At 52.6% G+C, this 15,204-nt stretch overlaps 1 protein-coding gene across 1 annotated transcript in view; it reads right to left on the bottom strand.

Annotated features, from left to right (window-relative positions):
• The window catches only part of LOC109453648 (uncharacterized), a 159,979-nt gene that overhangs the window by 12,433 nt on the left and 132,342 nt on the right, over nt 1–15,204 (bottom strand). The window contains exons 14-20 of the mRNA XM_074317700.1: nt 11,344–11,504; nt 10,329–10,491; nt 8,672–8,809; nt 7,110–7,747; nt 5,294–5,427; nt 1,865–2,120; nt 212–345 (exon numbers count right to left, since the gene is read on the bottom strand). The gene's annotated coding sequence lies outside the window, so the exon portion shown is untranslated. The remainder of the gene's footprint in view (nt 1–211; nt 346–1,864; nt 2,121–5,293; nt 5,428–7,109; nt 7,748–8,671; nt 8,810–10,328; nt 10,492–11,343; nt 11,505–15,204) is intronic.

Below are 15,204 nucleotides of genomic sequence, written 5' to 3'. Positions count from 1 at the left end.
GATGAGCCTGGGGAGCCTCGGCCAATTATCACAGGGGTGGTCCCCAAAGACTGTATTTGACATTGTCTCGGGGTGGTGCCCCAGGGAGCTTTACAGCTCGGAGCAAAGCACAGTAAGACAGTGGGACAGTAGGCGCGCCGCTTTCCTTTTTGTCAAAACAGGGTATTGTGAAAAGGAAGATGGGAAGGGGTATGTAAGCGATCATTCCTACCTGCTCTCAGGCAGATTTGGGAGCGACCACGGCGGAGGCATCTAGGAATGGCTGCCCTTGAAACTCTCCCAGCCGGGGTGTCCTTGCAAAGTCTCCTTCTCTCCGCAGCTCCTCTTCTTCCTCTGCTTCTCCTCCTTGCAGGACAAGAGGAAAACCTCCTTATAACTAAAAGGTCAATGATACAGACCAAGGGTGGAAAAGGCCTCCTTCCAGAGACTGAAGTCTTAGAAATCGGTTCTGAGGGATCTGAGCACGGTTTCCTTACATACAGCTGACCTCATGGAGCTGGCCCAGCTTAACAAACAAGTTAAAACTATTAAACATAATTTCCAGTAAACTGTAGCTTCTGAATTCCTGTATCACACAGACAAACGCATTAATTAAAAAGACTCCAGGGAGAGCTGTTTTCACAGTCTTAGCTGTAGAGGGCGCAGCTCACTGGCCCATGTGGGAATCCAGCCGGGGATGGCGCTCCAACCACCTGAGTTACTGGGCCGGCCCGGATCCCTGACTTTTCTGATCTTAAAGAGCAGTGCTATTATAATTTCCTTCTTAAACATGACAAACAAGTAACAATTTCACAACAGGAAGACATTTGTAATATGCACTAAGCTTTTGCTTTTGTTAGCCAAACAAACGTCAGATGAATGTGCTTTCCCACCATGCTTCACTTTGGAGGCTCACAATTTTGTTCACTCTTGCTCTGCAAGGTTCGTATCTTGTATTACTAATGTTTTCAAAGCCTTCTTTATTTTAGGGCAATCGGACGCTCTCTGGCTGAGCTTCCCACTCAAGGCAATTCCCACCGTCACCACTGGGTGGCAGGATCCCCCCAGTCGTGGGTGAGCTCTAAGCAGGGGTGGAAACCGGGTGGGTGTGTAGCCTGGGGGCCTGAGCAAACGGGGCTGAGCCGAGGCCAAGCGCGCACTACCCCCACGCTCGAGGGGAGAAACACGCACAGCGGACAGAAGCTAAGGAACGCCTGTCTCGTTCTCTGCTCACTTCAGCGTGAAGGCTCGGGGAGGCACACTCAGCGGAACGGGATACAGGTGAAAAGGTTCTCCAGGGCCGTCAGGAGGCAGCAGGTGATGGTAGGACGGTCCCCGCTTTCCCCCTGTGGGGAAGCTCTGCACCCTCAGCACCTGACCCACGCATGGGGTGACTCTGGTCTGGAGCGATGGCTGAATGTCGCCGTTTCTCCGCACTGGGGGGCCAGCGTGGGAGGCCAGACTCGGTGATTCATCAGAACCGTTGGGAGAGGACATGGGAGGACAAGTGATGCCACAGCCAGGCTGACCTGGCCCCACCTCGCCGGAGCGACTTGCCATCCCTGAGGGATGACAAACACTTTCATTTGCCTGCTTCTTTGACTGCTTTAAAGGACAACATGTGCTGTGTGATTACAAAGTCGGCCCAGACTCTCTGACTCCTACGTCACAGCTGCCTACCCCTTCCGGCCGCACAGCTCGCCGGCTCTTGAAGCTGAGAGAGTTAAGAACCTCGCACCAAGGTCAAGAGGTGGCCCACTGGCCAGGAAGTGGGGTGAGTTTTCTGTCCTCAGCGTCCCTCTCTATAACATTATTTGCACTGTGTCCCGAGTTGCAGCTTCTGTCCTCAGCACCACCCGCGGGGTTAGGGCCTGAAAGGACTCACCTCGCTTCCTGGTTCTGTGCTCTGCAGCTGCGGATGTGAAGGTCCCCCCAAGCTCCTGGCAGCCCTCAGCAACGGGAGGGGCAGGAAGAGACAGACACCAAGGCCAGGTGCAGCTCGTGGAGGCGTGGACTCACTGTTCCAACTCTTCATCCAAGGATGAAATGACAGGTCTCGTGAGCACTGATCCTGGAAGGGACTTCATGCTAGGAAGGCCCCAAGCTGGCTGGACCCCCAGCCTTTCCTCTGCGATCTCTTACTAGGGGAAAAAAGAAAAAAGAAAAAAGGCTGCTGCTAGCCATAGCATCTCTTGGCTGAGAGCAGTACCTGCCGGGAGCTGCCATCTGCTGCTGCCCACGGGAAAGCCCAGTGCCAGGACACAGAGCTGAGCTGCTGTGGCAAGGGGACGGGCCATCCTGCCCCTGTCAGCACCTACCCCACGGGGCTGCGGGCCTTCCCCCCGCTGCCGGAGGCTCACGTGGTCTGTCTCTGCTTTGCACAGCTCCTCTGGGTACCCAGCTATGTCGGCTCAGAAGGTGACTAGCTGTAGCCCCCACACCCCTCGCCTCCCGGCTGCAAGTCCTTACGTCACTCGAACTTCTACATGGGCTGAAACCTGACAGCTAGCTCTGTGCACTCTCTACGCCTCTGTTTAGTCATATGGCAAATGGCACAATGAATGAATAGTACCTACCAACAAGGACTGTGGTGAGAATGAAATAATTCAGATAAGATAACAGGCACAAAATAAGCACTTACTGTATATTAAGAGAGTCCACTTTTCCAATTATGTGATGTGCTCATGGTAACAGTTAGACTGGGTTAAATTGCGAAAGAAGACTCACAGGAACTCCTATGACTATTAATCAGCGTCCTCCAGAGAAGCAGAACCCATAGGATGTGGGTATATGTATATATGGAAAGAGATTTACTCTAAGGAGGTGGCTCGTGCTATTATGGAGGCTGGCAAGTCCAAATCTGGAGTGGGCGGTGGGGTGGAGACCCAGGAGAGCTGGTGGTGCCAGGGAAGTCCGCAGGCGTCTGCCGGAGAATTCCCTCCTACTCAGGGAGGCTGGGCCGTCTGCTCTAGTCAGGCCTTCACCTGATTGGGCGAGGCCCACCCCCATTAGGGAGAGCAATCTGCTTTCCTCAAAGTCCACTGTTTTCAATGTTACACTCGTCCAAAAACACCCTCTAAGCCGACACATAAAAGTAACCATCATAATGACACTGCTCACAAATCTAAAGTGTGTTCCGGGAATAGGATACACTACAGCTGGGGTTGGACTAAACTGCCTGTTTCGATAGAGTCCAAGAGCTAAGCGCAGCCTTTATATTTTTATTTCTATTTACTTATTTATTTTAGCCTTTACATTTTTAAATGTAATAAGGACTCCTGGCTTTTCAACAAGAACTCCAGGAGTTGAGCATATTGCCTTTGGCCTGCAAACCCCACTATTTGCTGTCTGGATTTTGCAGAAACAGTTGCCGACATCTGTAAGAACGCAATGGCGTTACAGGAGGGGTGTGCATCACAGCCCAAGGCTGCCTTGCAGCGACGAGCTGGGGAGGGGAGGCTTGAACAGCAACCGTCCCCCTTTGTACAGGCTGCACCCCTCGCTGTCTCAGATTGGGCACCACCACTTGTCCGCGGAACATGCCGGAATTATGGAGCATGGAACCAAGTCTCGACCAGGGTTTATTACACCCTGCTGCTCCCCTAGGCACGTTCTTGCTGCATAACCAGCTCCAAAGACAGAGCCCTGGAGGCTCTCACGGGGACCAGGCGCAAACACTAATCTCGTTATCAATAAACAATGCTGACCAGCGGCACACACCTCCCTCCGACACCTCGGACCCATGCTCACAAGGCAGCTATTAATCAGAGCCCTTCATGACTTGCCCCGGGGGTCGGTGTCCTGCAAGGGCCCCAGTGAAACAGCTCAGGACAATTTCAGATCTGCTGGAATTAACCCTCACCGCTCAGCAGTGGTCTCTTTTCCTGTCACCGCAGAGCAAACCTGCGGCTCACTATTATAAAGTAAAAACACGTTCTATCACCACACAGGTGAAGACGGAACCCTGCCAGCACCCAGGAGCTCCTGGGGCGTCGTTCTGCTCCACGGCAGCCCCCCCTCTCAGCCTGAAGCTTATGGTCATCACTGCTTGCTGTGACGTCTGCTTTCGCCACCACGTACGCCTCTTCATGCTTCTATTATAGTTCAGGGGAGTCTGTTTTCAATCTTCATATAACGAGAACGGTAACTTTTCTACCTTCTTTCGCTCATGTTAGGTTTTAAAGGTTCATCAGCGTCATCACTGCAGAGTCTACCACTGTCAAAGCACACCTGAATGTATGCACCCCCTTTACTGTTTGATAGACGTGGGGGTCTTCCTAGAACGTAACTCCCACATCCCCACGTGGTGACTGGGCCATGTGTCTCCTGGCTCTGGCTGTGTCTGCGGTGGGAAGGCCAACAGACTGACTCATCTTCCAGTTGGCAACTGAGAGTTCCTCAAAATTACACACGGGGAGGCAAGTCTGCAAACAGAGTTTGCCTGTGAAGTCTGATGGTGACTGGAGCCGTTCTCAGATCCCCAGGCCGGCATTCTCATCGGGCTTCTCTGACTCTTGTGGGAAGCCCATGGGGGGGGTCCCCACATTCAGAGGTCAGCAGAGTCCTCCTCCTCTGGGCACAAAGATGGGGCCACACATGGAGAAGGGGTCCTTTCTTGTACGCCTCCTGCCACTACACTCACTGTGTTGAGAATATTTCAAACATCCAGCGAAGAATAGACAATATAAGACCCGTGCACCTACCACTGCAGCTTGACCCAACTTCAGCGAATGACTGTCCAACTGAGCTCTATCCAGAGAAACGGAGAGGCCTGTTCATCTAAGGCCGTACCTCCCTTTCCCAGAGTAGATATTTTGATGAATTCGGGCATCGTTCCCATGCCTATGGCTTTCTGCCCTCCCTACGTATTTACATATTCATCAGGATTATAAAGCACTCTATTAGAAGCTTTCAAGCTCCATTAGTGGAATCATATTTCTGATAAAGTTGGACTTATTTCTCTTTAACTGCCCCCCATTTTTTTTTGCTCTCTTTTTCCCTCACTGCTTCCTATTGGCTTGATAACATTTTCTGTTTCCTTTTTTTTTTCCTTTTCAGTCAATTTTGATTTGGAAACTACAGATCGTAGTTCTGTTCTTTTAGTGCCCTTACGCTTCATTTAAAAAAAAAAAAAGCGTATTTAACCACACGTTAAAAAAATAAAGACTGCATTTTCACTCCGCCCCAGTTCTCAACAAGGGATTGGTGCGGTTCAACACCCACTGAACACATATCACTTTTTGCTATGATTACTTATAATTTTAGTTTCCATCTACACGGTGCATCTTTTAGTAATGACGGATCAAGGACTTACGGTCTCGCCAGTTCAGAAAAGGCTTTTCTTGAGGAGCAACGGGGAGACACTGCTTTCAAACATCCCTCCTCAGCTCAAGATTTTCTGGCACTTGGTGCCAAACCTTCTAAGCCAACAGATGTCCTCGCAAGTTCCTATAGATAAAACCATTATAGGAAATCAATGAGCTCCTGCATTTTCCATTAGAACTCAGCCATAACGCCCCAGATACAGTACAGCCAGGCGAACCAGGAGATAACGATTGGGGTGAGGCGAGGGGAACCAGACGGCGCTTGCAAAGTCAGAACGCACTACTCAGGGTTCATGCAAAGAAAACCTTCATTTGCTGAGCGATTATTTTCCTGTCTGATTCTTGGTTTCCTCATCTATAAACCGAGGCCACTGGAACGGATGTCCTATACACAGAACTAACCTCCTGTGGCCTTTACTGAACATTCAGCCAAATAAAAGCACTGCGTCCGAATGTCTTCTTCAGCCTTGTGTTTTATTAGAAAGTTTTAGTTTGCATTGTAAGAAAAGAATGTGTTTCATTTGCCTGGGGCCTGTTGACAGCTACATATCATGGATGAGAACGCGTTACAGGGATTATGTGTGTGTGGGGGACAGGGCCTTAGTCCAGCTGCTCCAAACAGCCAGCCATGTGACTGGTCTGAGCCCCACTGCCCTTAACTGTAAAACCAGCCACAGGACACACAAGAATTGGTAACCTTAGTTGCTCCTGGAGAGATAAACTAATTAGCTGGGGACGCATTTTAGGAAACTGTGTGCTGAGTCTGAATGAGAGCTATACTTGATTGGGCTGGTACTTTCCACTGCACCCACGTACCTTTTATAGCCTGTGTACTTGACACACGTATACACGTATAGCACCTACTCATTCGACAAATACATGCTTCAAAAGTCCATAACCTAGGTAGGGGGTTCATCTATCTCCTTCCAGAACCAAACCCTGCTATTGTATTCCCGGCCTACAGTCCTTACCTGAGGGTGGCGGCCAGTGTTCCCTTCGTTTATCACTCTCCTGATTTCAGACACCAGACTTAATTACAGCTCTACAGAAACTAAGGGAAATGACAAAGAAAGCATCCTGTTCTAATTCAGGCCATTAATGAGTGTGAAAAGGCCCAATTCTGTCCATCAGAATGAAGCCTCCGTTCCTCGTCACTGGCAGCACAGAGCACGGTGGCACTGGCATCTAATTGCAGGTCCTTAATTGGGAGGTCGCTTGCAGGGGCAGCAGGGATGTGCCCCGCAAAGGAAAGCCACATCCCCGAGAAAGCCAGGACGCCACTGATCGCATGGAAACGGGCTTAGTTAATATAATGAATTCCATCCCCAACTTCATTTAACAGGAAATGCCTGCTTGTTGGGACCTGGGAAGTGACGCCTGGTGATTTCCCATAGGTGTTTAAGCTTCAGACTGGGGGGAAATGGAAGCGATACGATATATATGTTCCCACAGATACATATGCCTGAGTGAGTGCACCCAGGATAAAGGGGAAATAAAATCATGAAAGTCGGCAGCAACATCTCAGAAGCTACGATTTGCAAGAGATGACATCTAAATTATAATTTCCCGAGTCTGTCATGACAAATTTCCAGAAACATGTCCTGCCTTTTTAAAGCAGAATGGGTTGACGGGACGCTCGCACCTTTACCACAAGCTGCTTTGACCCCTGACCTCCAAGCGTCCTCTATGTATTTATCTTTCTGATTTGAAACTTGAGTGCCGGACACATGCTCCTGGCACCAGCAAAGAGATGCATCACCTAATGTCGGCAGGAAGCAGCAGTCTCAGAGAGGCTGGGCCACTTACCTGGGGTCACACAGCCAGCAGGGCCAAAGCAGGAACTGGAAGCCTTTGGATTCGCTTGATGCTCCCCAAGAGCTGCCCACTCTGGCAGGTGAGTATGTGATCGTCCCAAGCTGGGGAGACACCTGGGCCGCCATTGCAGGTACACTGCTCCGCGAGGAGGCTGGGCGACCAGCAGAAATGCAGCACACAGTGGGCCTGTCATGGTTTCTGGATTTGATCACTTGAGGCCTGCTGTCGCTTTGAGCAAGCACAAGGGTCAGAGAAGGGCTGTAGTTGCAGACCGGGCTCCCCAAATGTCCCGGCAAGTCAGTCATTCTGCAACACGGGCGGCCTCCCGGGAGCCGTGCCCCATCCCAGGCTGAGCCCCAGGCGCTGTGCTGAACCAGCGCGGGCTGCTCCTCCACGCAGATAAGCAGCCAAGAAGCTGTGAAGGGGTCTGGCAACGAAATTCCTGATCGCAGTGATCTTCTCAAAACAGACACAGGACGGGAAGAGGGGGTTGCCATCCAGGTAAGGAGCCCGTGTCCGCCCCGTTCAGCTGCGCGCAGGCGTGGTCGCTGAGCAGAGCCCCTGCCCCGGGTGCGGGCGGACGTGGCAGGGGCCGCGCAGTCCTGCTCCAGTAGTGGTGCCGCTCTTTGCTGAGGACAGAGACAGACATGCGAGCCCTGGGTGGCGCCGGTGCCCGCAGTGCCCGGGGAGGACGCCCGAACCCTCCGCTGTGCTGCCTGCTGTGAGTGGCAGGTCTGACCCAGGCCCACAACGGCACACATCGGGCTGTTTCCGCTTCTCAGGGCATGTGCCCGACATGGACACAAGTTGTGTATGGCTGTTCAGCACCCAGCTACCAGCTGTCACCTCTCTGTCACTGGATACTGTCTCAGGGGCTTATTTAATCAGATCTTGCCCTCCCTAGTGGAGAGAGAACACATGCTAGGCTGTTTATACACCACCCCCAATGTGAACTATAGGGGAGAAACAAAAGGACTGAAAAAGTTGGGGTCCATCTGTTTCCCAGCCTTCCTGTCTCCTGTATGCAACCCCACGGCCTCCCAATACGTGCTCTGTCCGTTCAAGCCGGGCGAGTCAGGTTCTGGGCGGCACGCAGCGGGCGAACACACACATTAAGGTCCTTTTGTACTGAATCACGCCTTTAATCTTTCTATTTCCGCTCCTCTGGCACATAATAGATGCTAAGTCGTTTTTGTTGAATAAATGAGTGAATAAACAGTAAGTGCAGAGAAGTGACTATGTGACAAGTGAGGTGATGCAGCCAGGAACAAAAGTGTGACAGTGGAGGGAAGAGGGCAGAAGTGGGAGGCAAACCAGGGCACGGGCTCGAGTGGAAGTGGGTGTGAGCTGCCCAGGGGGCAGGTACGGGTTAGAGCAGGGCGGGCCTGGAGACGGGGAGGAGAATGAGACGGCCCGGCCGTGGGCCAGGACACACTGCATGTCGGCAGGCACGGTGTGGCCTCCCTGGGCCCGTCACCTCAGCGGCATAAACGTTTACTGACGACCTACTGTGTGCCTATGGAGGTCTGGCTGGGGTGGGCTGGGGGAATTACCTGGAGGACACCAATCACGGCAGTTCGATACGGAACACACTGCCTGCTCCAAGGGGGGTGATGCACGCCAGCATCCGGGGGGGTCCCAAAGGGGTTTAGAGCTTGAGCATGTCCAATCCATGATAAAAATGCAGCTTCCTAGCACAGTGAAGAAAACTAAGTCATGTTTCAACAGTGGGGCACTGTTCAGGGGATACAGAGTCAGTCTCTGAGGCTGCTCGTGTCAGAATGGCGAAGCCACAGAACCCATGTCTGGGTCCTCACTCAGTCGGGGAATATCCGGCGAGCGTTCAGGATGGGCCTCACCTGGGGAAGCTGCGACAAGAGGCAGCAGAACAGGGCCGGGAAAGTACAGCATAAGTGTGAGGAGGCAAGAGCTGCCCTTTTGCTGGAATGGGGACAGGCACACCCCAAGTCAACGGGCACCTCTGGGGGGCCATGGCTGGGGGCTGGGGGGTCTGAGTGCATCAAAGCCCTACGCAAAGCAGCGTGCCCAGACAGGGCAGGAAACATTACATTGCAATTACAGGCCTGTATGCTGAGAACAACGACCAGAGGACAGCCTGCAGGGTTTCACAAACAAAGGTAAGGTAGTGGCAGGAAAACTTCTCTCTCTCTCTCTCTCTCTCTCTCTCTCTCTCTCTCTCTCTTTATTGGTGGTAAGGTAATATTTTAAAAGAAAATTTTACAGAAACAACTAGCGATTCTTTTTATCCCTTCCACCCCACGCCTTCGAATCGTTGTCCATCGCCAGAGGTATTTGCTTTGGTTGCAACGGTAACACACACGGTTCCTTCTGTAGTTTTTAAATGCAGCAGACCGTAAACCTGTTTCCCTCAGATATCACAGTGGTTTCATTTTGGTGGCTGAAGAGCACATCATCTAAGTGAGTGCACACACCTTTCAAAATCCTGCTCTTAACACCAGAAACTATTTTCTTTTTACAAATCAGTCTTAAAATTCCCAGTTCAGCCCAGATTTTGGCAGCTGGCCCTGACATGTAAAGCATCTGGTGAGTTTCTTGCCTGACACATTTGGGAAGGAGAGCCTGGTTGGTGATAGGACATGCTTCGTGGCCAAAAGCCCTGGCCAGCGAGGGTCAGCTGCCCAGTATCAGAGACTCCCAGCCTGCCAGCTCTGTGCTCTCTTCCCAGAGGCCATTAGTCTTATCTTAAGAGATCTGTAAGCATCTTTGGCAGTTTGACCTTCGAGGCAAACATGGGGGTAGGGGCAGGGAAACCTATTATGGAAATAACTCGAGACACAGAAGGAAGTTAGAACAGAACGTGGGACAAATACGAATCGAATCCTATGCTCGAGTGCCACAAGTTCGCTTGGTAGGGCGGCTTGGGGCGTGGTGGCTGGCTCAGAGCAACTTTGAAGGTTTACTGTCTTCACTCACGGGATGCCCAGTCTCCAAGAATGTCCAATCCCCAAATCCATACAGTAAAAGAAGCCATTCACGTACAGGGTGGCCCACTTCCACTCAGCTTCCTCACCCACCCCCACCCTCCAACAAGGTGGCTTGTGACACTAACTGACACTGAGGTCTTTCCCAGGGAACGGGGAAAACCTCCACCTTCCCAGGAAATCGTACGGTTTCCCTTTAGGCAAACAGCTGCCAGGCACCACTTGCCCAGGTGATGAATCAGCTCACCTGCCTGGTCCTCCTGCATGCAGCAATGACCGGCGCCCAAAGGGGCAGACGCACTGTCCAAGTTCAATTCCTGCTGGGGGCGGCTTCTGTCTTTTCTGCCCACTGCAGACAGGAGGATTGGGGTTGCAAATACGTCTGGGTCCACACAGTTCAGCTCCATCTCCTTAACATGAACAAGAATGCAAAATACACAGGTCAGGAAACTGGTGACCTAAGCATCGGTTACAGGGGACATCCGTTCCAGGCATCAGTGCAGGATGAGTCGTAGGAACGGCCGTTTACAATCCCCTCTGAGCAGCGCAGTATTTCTCAGCCAGGGGCGGGCTTCCCTCACCCATAGCACTTGGGAAACACATGAATCCTGCAGACAGGTTTCTCTTCCAAAGCTGCAAGGCTTCCTGCTGCGATGATAGGCCAGTGTCCGGCTCTGGACGGTGACTCCCCGGAAGGGCTTCTCCCTCATTTGTTAGAGATCCCTCCGCAGGCCTTCCCTGGCCCCTTCCCATCAGGCTCCAGCAGGTGTGGGGAGAAATTCTCTACTCACTAACGCAGGACCAGGGCCCCCTTTTTAGCGTGTCATTCCCCCTGCGAGGTGGGTTACTCAGTCTTCTACATGGCATGGAATTCCCCCCCCCTCTGCTTTTCAGAGGTGGGGAGACGAGCACACACAGCAGGGCCAGTGGGAAAGAGGACCGGCTGAGAGCAGACAGGAGCCATTTGGTTTGATGTTCTGGCTTCAAAGCAGGCTCCTGGCAGATAGAAATGCATGTCTCGAAAATGCTTGCAGGAACTGGAAAAGCGGCTACTTCTCAAGGATTTTGAACACTGGGTTGGCAGCACACTTGATGCGGTTTATCTGCACTTTCCATGAAATCATGTTTTACTAAACAAAGATACACTTTGGTCCAGTTGTGGAATTAGCCTAGACAGTGACCTAAGTTAGTGTCTCCCAGGAATGGGGTCTTCCTGTCACGCTAAGCGCAAAAGCAGGACAGGGGAGGGTAGACTCACTCACGCGACGCTACTTGGAGCTGAAGGACGGGAAAGCTGAGTTGTTTGCGGGAAGCCTGACCGCACTGCTAACGTACAGCTCCATGTCAAGTATAAATGCAGGATTTCAGAGATGAAGAAACTCAAAGACCATCTTGCCCAGGTTCTTCATTTTGCCAGTGAGGACTGGAATCAAGAAGTTGCAGTGAGTTGCCCAAAGTCACCCAGAAAAGCGGGACACAGACAGCTTTCACTGGCTCGGTCGCTGCGGGCGAGTGAGCGCCAGGTGGAGCGACCCCACACAAACCTCCCCTCCAAGCAGCAGGAACCGTGTTTTCCTCCAGTGCAAAGCATGAGGAGGCCTGGGACGGGGAGGGACAGGCAGCCCCTGGGAGAACGGGGAGCACGCATGCCCACACGCAGCTGCCCGGAGCGCCCAGCCAGCTTGCGCGCTGCAGGAGCAGGTGCCCTCACTTCTCTCAGGCCAGCAGCAGGCCAGCTCACTGGGGGTCTCAGCTAACAAGATGGGCACACACTGACTGAGAACCAGCCAACATTTAAGAGGTCTAGATGGCAGTGGCCTAGAAGGACACTGAACTCGCCCCCTCCAATGAGCAAACCCAATACACCCGTATATACGAGGTCTGGCAATTAACTTTGCGAACTGATCCTGGAAAAAGTACTACACACCTCATTGCTGAATATCACTACAGTTCCCTTCGAAGGACTCCCCTTGGGAAGCTCTGCATCGATGCCAGCACCTAGTCCACCCTTCAAAGCCATTTTGGAACTCTTTCCGGAATGGCCATCAGAGCTGTAGTCGTATTACCCTTGATGTCCTGAATGTCATCAACTGTCTTCCTCTCAATATTTCCTTTATCTTCGGGTGAAGAAGTCACTGGGGGCCAGATCAGGTGAGTAGGGAGGGTGTTCCAATACAGTTATTTGTTTACTGGCTAAAAACTCCCTCACAGACAGTGCCGTGTGAGCTGGTACATTGTCGTGATGCGAGAGCCGTGAATTGTTGGTGAAAAGTTCAAGTTGTCTAACTTTTTCACGCAGCCTTTTCAGCACTTCCAAATAGTAAACTTGGTTAACTGTTTGTCCAGCTGGTACAAATTCATAATGAATAATCCCTCTGATATGAAAAAAGGTGAGCAACAGCATTGCCACAAGTTCGCGAATGTAAATTGCCAGACTTCGCAGCCAGCCATTAGTCCTGCAGACAACAGGGGGCTGAGTGAACAGCTCTGACAGCAAACAAGAGAAAGAGACCCAGCAGAGGAGCAGGGGAGCCCCACACGGGAGCCCCAGGGACTGGCAGGGACTCTCCAGGGTGGAGGAGCCACTGCTGCTTGGTTTCAGTCCCCTCCCCCTCCAGACGGCGGCAGGGGCTCTAATGGGGGGGGGATTGGCCTACCTGCAAGGTCACTGCAGCGCCATTTCCGGACACATCCCGGAGCCCACTTTGGGCCGGACAAAGGGAGCAAGCAGGGCCCCCGGGCACTGCCACACACACCTGGCCCCGCTCCAGCTCGGGGGCCGTGCCCGGCTGGGCTCCGACGGGCCCACCAAAGCCACCCGGCACACAGCACACACAGAGCCACTTCTCCAAGAATGGCAGCGACAGCTATTACGTCTAATTCATATAAGCACACACAGAAAGTCAAACAAAAGACATGCCCATGAAAAGACATGAGTAGCTCTCAAATGAGGGAACAAGAAGAATCCCCAGGAAGAATCCTAACAAAACGGAGAGGAGGAATCTGCCTGGTAAAGAATTCAAAGGAACAGCCATAGGACCCTCACCAAGCCCGGGAGAGGAGCAGAGGAACTTAGGAGAACTTCACCAAGGAGAACGTGCAGGAGGGAACCACACATGGGCAGAATGAATAGACAACCTGCTTACTGAGTGGGAGAAAACGTTCCCAAACGATACATCCATAAGGGGCTAATATCCAAACTATATAAGGAACTCATACAACATGAAAAAACCCCAAACAATCTGATTAAAAATGGGCAGAGGACCTGAATAGACATTTCTCCAAAGAGGACACACAGACGGCCAATAGACACGAAAAGATGGTCAACATCACTAATCATCAGAGAAACACAAATAAAAACCACAATGAGAGCCCACCTCACACCTGTCAGAATGGCTCATCGATAAATAAATAAAAAACAAGTGTTGGCCAAGATGTGGAGAAAAGGGAACCCTCGTGCACCGTTGGTGGGATTATAAACTGATGCAGCCACTGTGGAAAAACAGTTCAGAGGTTCCTCAAAAAAATAAAAACACAGCTGCCATGTGACCCAGCAATTTCACTCCTTGGTATTTATCTGAAGAAATCCAAAACATTAATTCAAGAAGATATATGCACCCCCATGTTCACTGCAGCATTATTTATAACAGCCAAGATATGGAAGCAACCTGAGTGCCCATCGATGGATGAATGAATAAATAAGTGGCACATTCGTACAATGGAATATTACTCAGCCATAAAAAATCAATGAAATCTTGCCATTTGCAACAAGCCTAGAGGGTGCTATGCTCAGTGAAATCAGTCAGATTAAGACGAATTACGTATGATTTCACTTATACGTAAAATATAAACAACACAACAAATGAATAAACAGAATAGAGACAGACCCACAGATAACAGAGACCCAGCTGGTGGTACTGAAGGTAAATGGATTGAAACACGTGGGTGGAAGAGGGCTGGGAAAGTCAAGTTGTCAACACATCACCCTGATCCCGCAGTATTTAAAGTTCCCATCAGAACAGGCTCATCTTTAGAGGTTGACGCTGGCCACTCCAGGCAGCGTGGAGGGACCAGGATCTAACCCAGGGAGGCTCAGACCACAGGCAGCCAGCGCTGCCGCCACCACCACCGCCAACACCGCGCTGGCATCTGGGTTGCCCATCGGGAGTCACCAGCCTGTGGCAGGGAGGGGCTTTGTTCCCGCCAAGGTGGGCTCCTTGACTCGGTGGTGGTGGTTCTCTTGAAATGGGATCCCATGGGTGTAAAACTGCACTATTTGTAACGAGGGGAGGGGACGCGGGGTGCCACTCAGGAGCTGTGGAGATGGTGGCACACAGGCAACCGCTGCGTTTCGGCCCCACTGCCACGGGCAGGGTGACTGGCCAAAGGCCTCCAGTCCTGACCCATGGATCGAATTTGACTTTCGGAAACCCACCCCAGTTCCGTTGGCCTTGAAGGGGGATGGTGTGTGTGTGTGTGTGTGTACACACGCGTATGTTTGGGGAGGGCCCGGTCACGTGAACGCCAGTCTCTCCAATCTGGGTACCAATTAAGCCGAGTCCACCCAAGAGGGAAAATCAATGAAGGAAGTGACCCCTTTGCCCCGGCCTGACAAAGGACTGCGGAGTCGGAGGCAAGGGAAGCACCAGTCGAGCGCACCCGGGAAAGAGAGGCGAGGACACAGCGCGTCCCTGCTCAGCCACTGGGGGCCGCAGTCACCTTCAGCGAAGGGAGTGGGGAGACGCGAACCCGGCTGGCGGCTCCGGCCGCCGCTCCCTCCAGCGCGCAGCCTCCGCTAGCTCTGCCCCCAGCGCTGCAGCCGCGACCCGGGACCGCGCGGACGTGGCCTTCCCCGAGCTCCGGCGGCGCCCCGCTCTCATTCTCCGGCAAGGCACCCCCTTGGCGCGCCCGCCGCGCCCCTCCCCGGGCCCGCCCCTCCGTCCCGGAGCGCCCTGCCTGCCTGCGCGCCCCGGCAGGCGACGATGGGGAGGCCGAGCTCGGCTCTGTGCCGCCGGCTCCTCGGCCCGCCCTGCTCACTGCCCCCAAGCCCGTGACGCGGCGGCGGCGGCCGAGACACAAAGCCCAAGGCTGGGGCCGCCCGGGGGCTGAGGCCACGTCCCGGG

The sequence above is a fragment of the Rhinolophus sinicus genome, linkage group LG13 (assembly GCF_036562045.2).
Source record: "Rhinolophus sinicus isolate RSC01 linkage group LG13, ASM3656204v1, whole genome shotgun sequence".
Taxonomy (NCBI): domain Eukaryota; kingdom Metazoa; phylum Chordata; class Mammalia; order Chiroptera; family Rhinolophidae; genus Rhinolophus; species Rhinolophus sinicus.
This window is presented reverse-complemented; position numbering and strand designations above follow the sequence as displayed.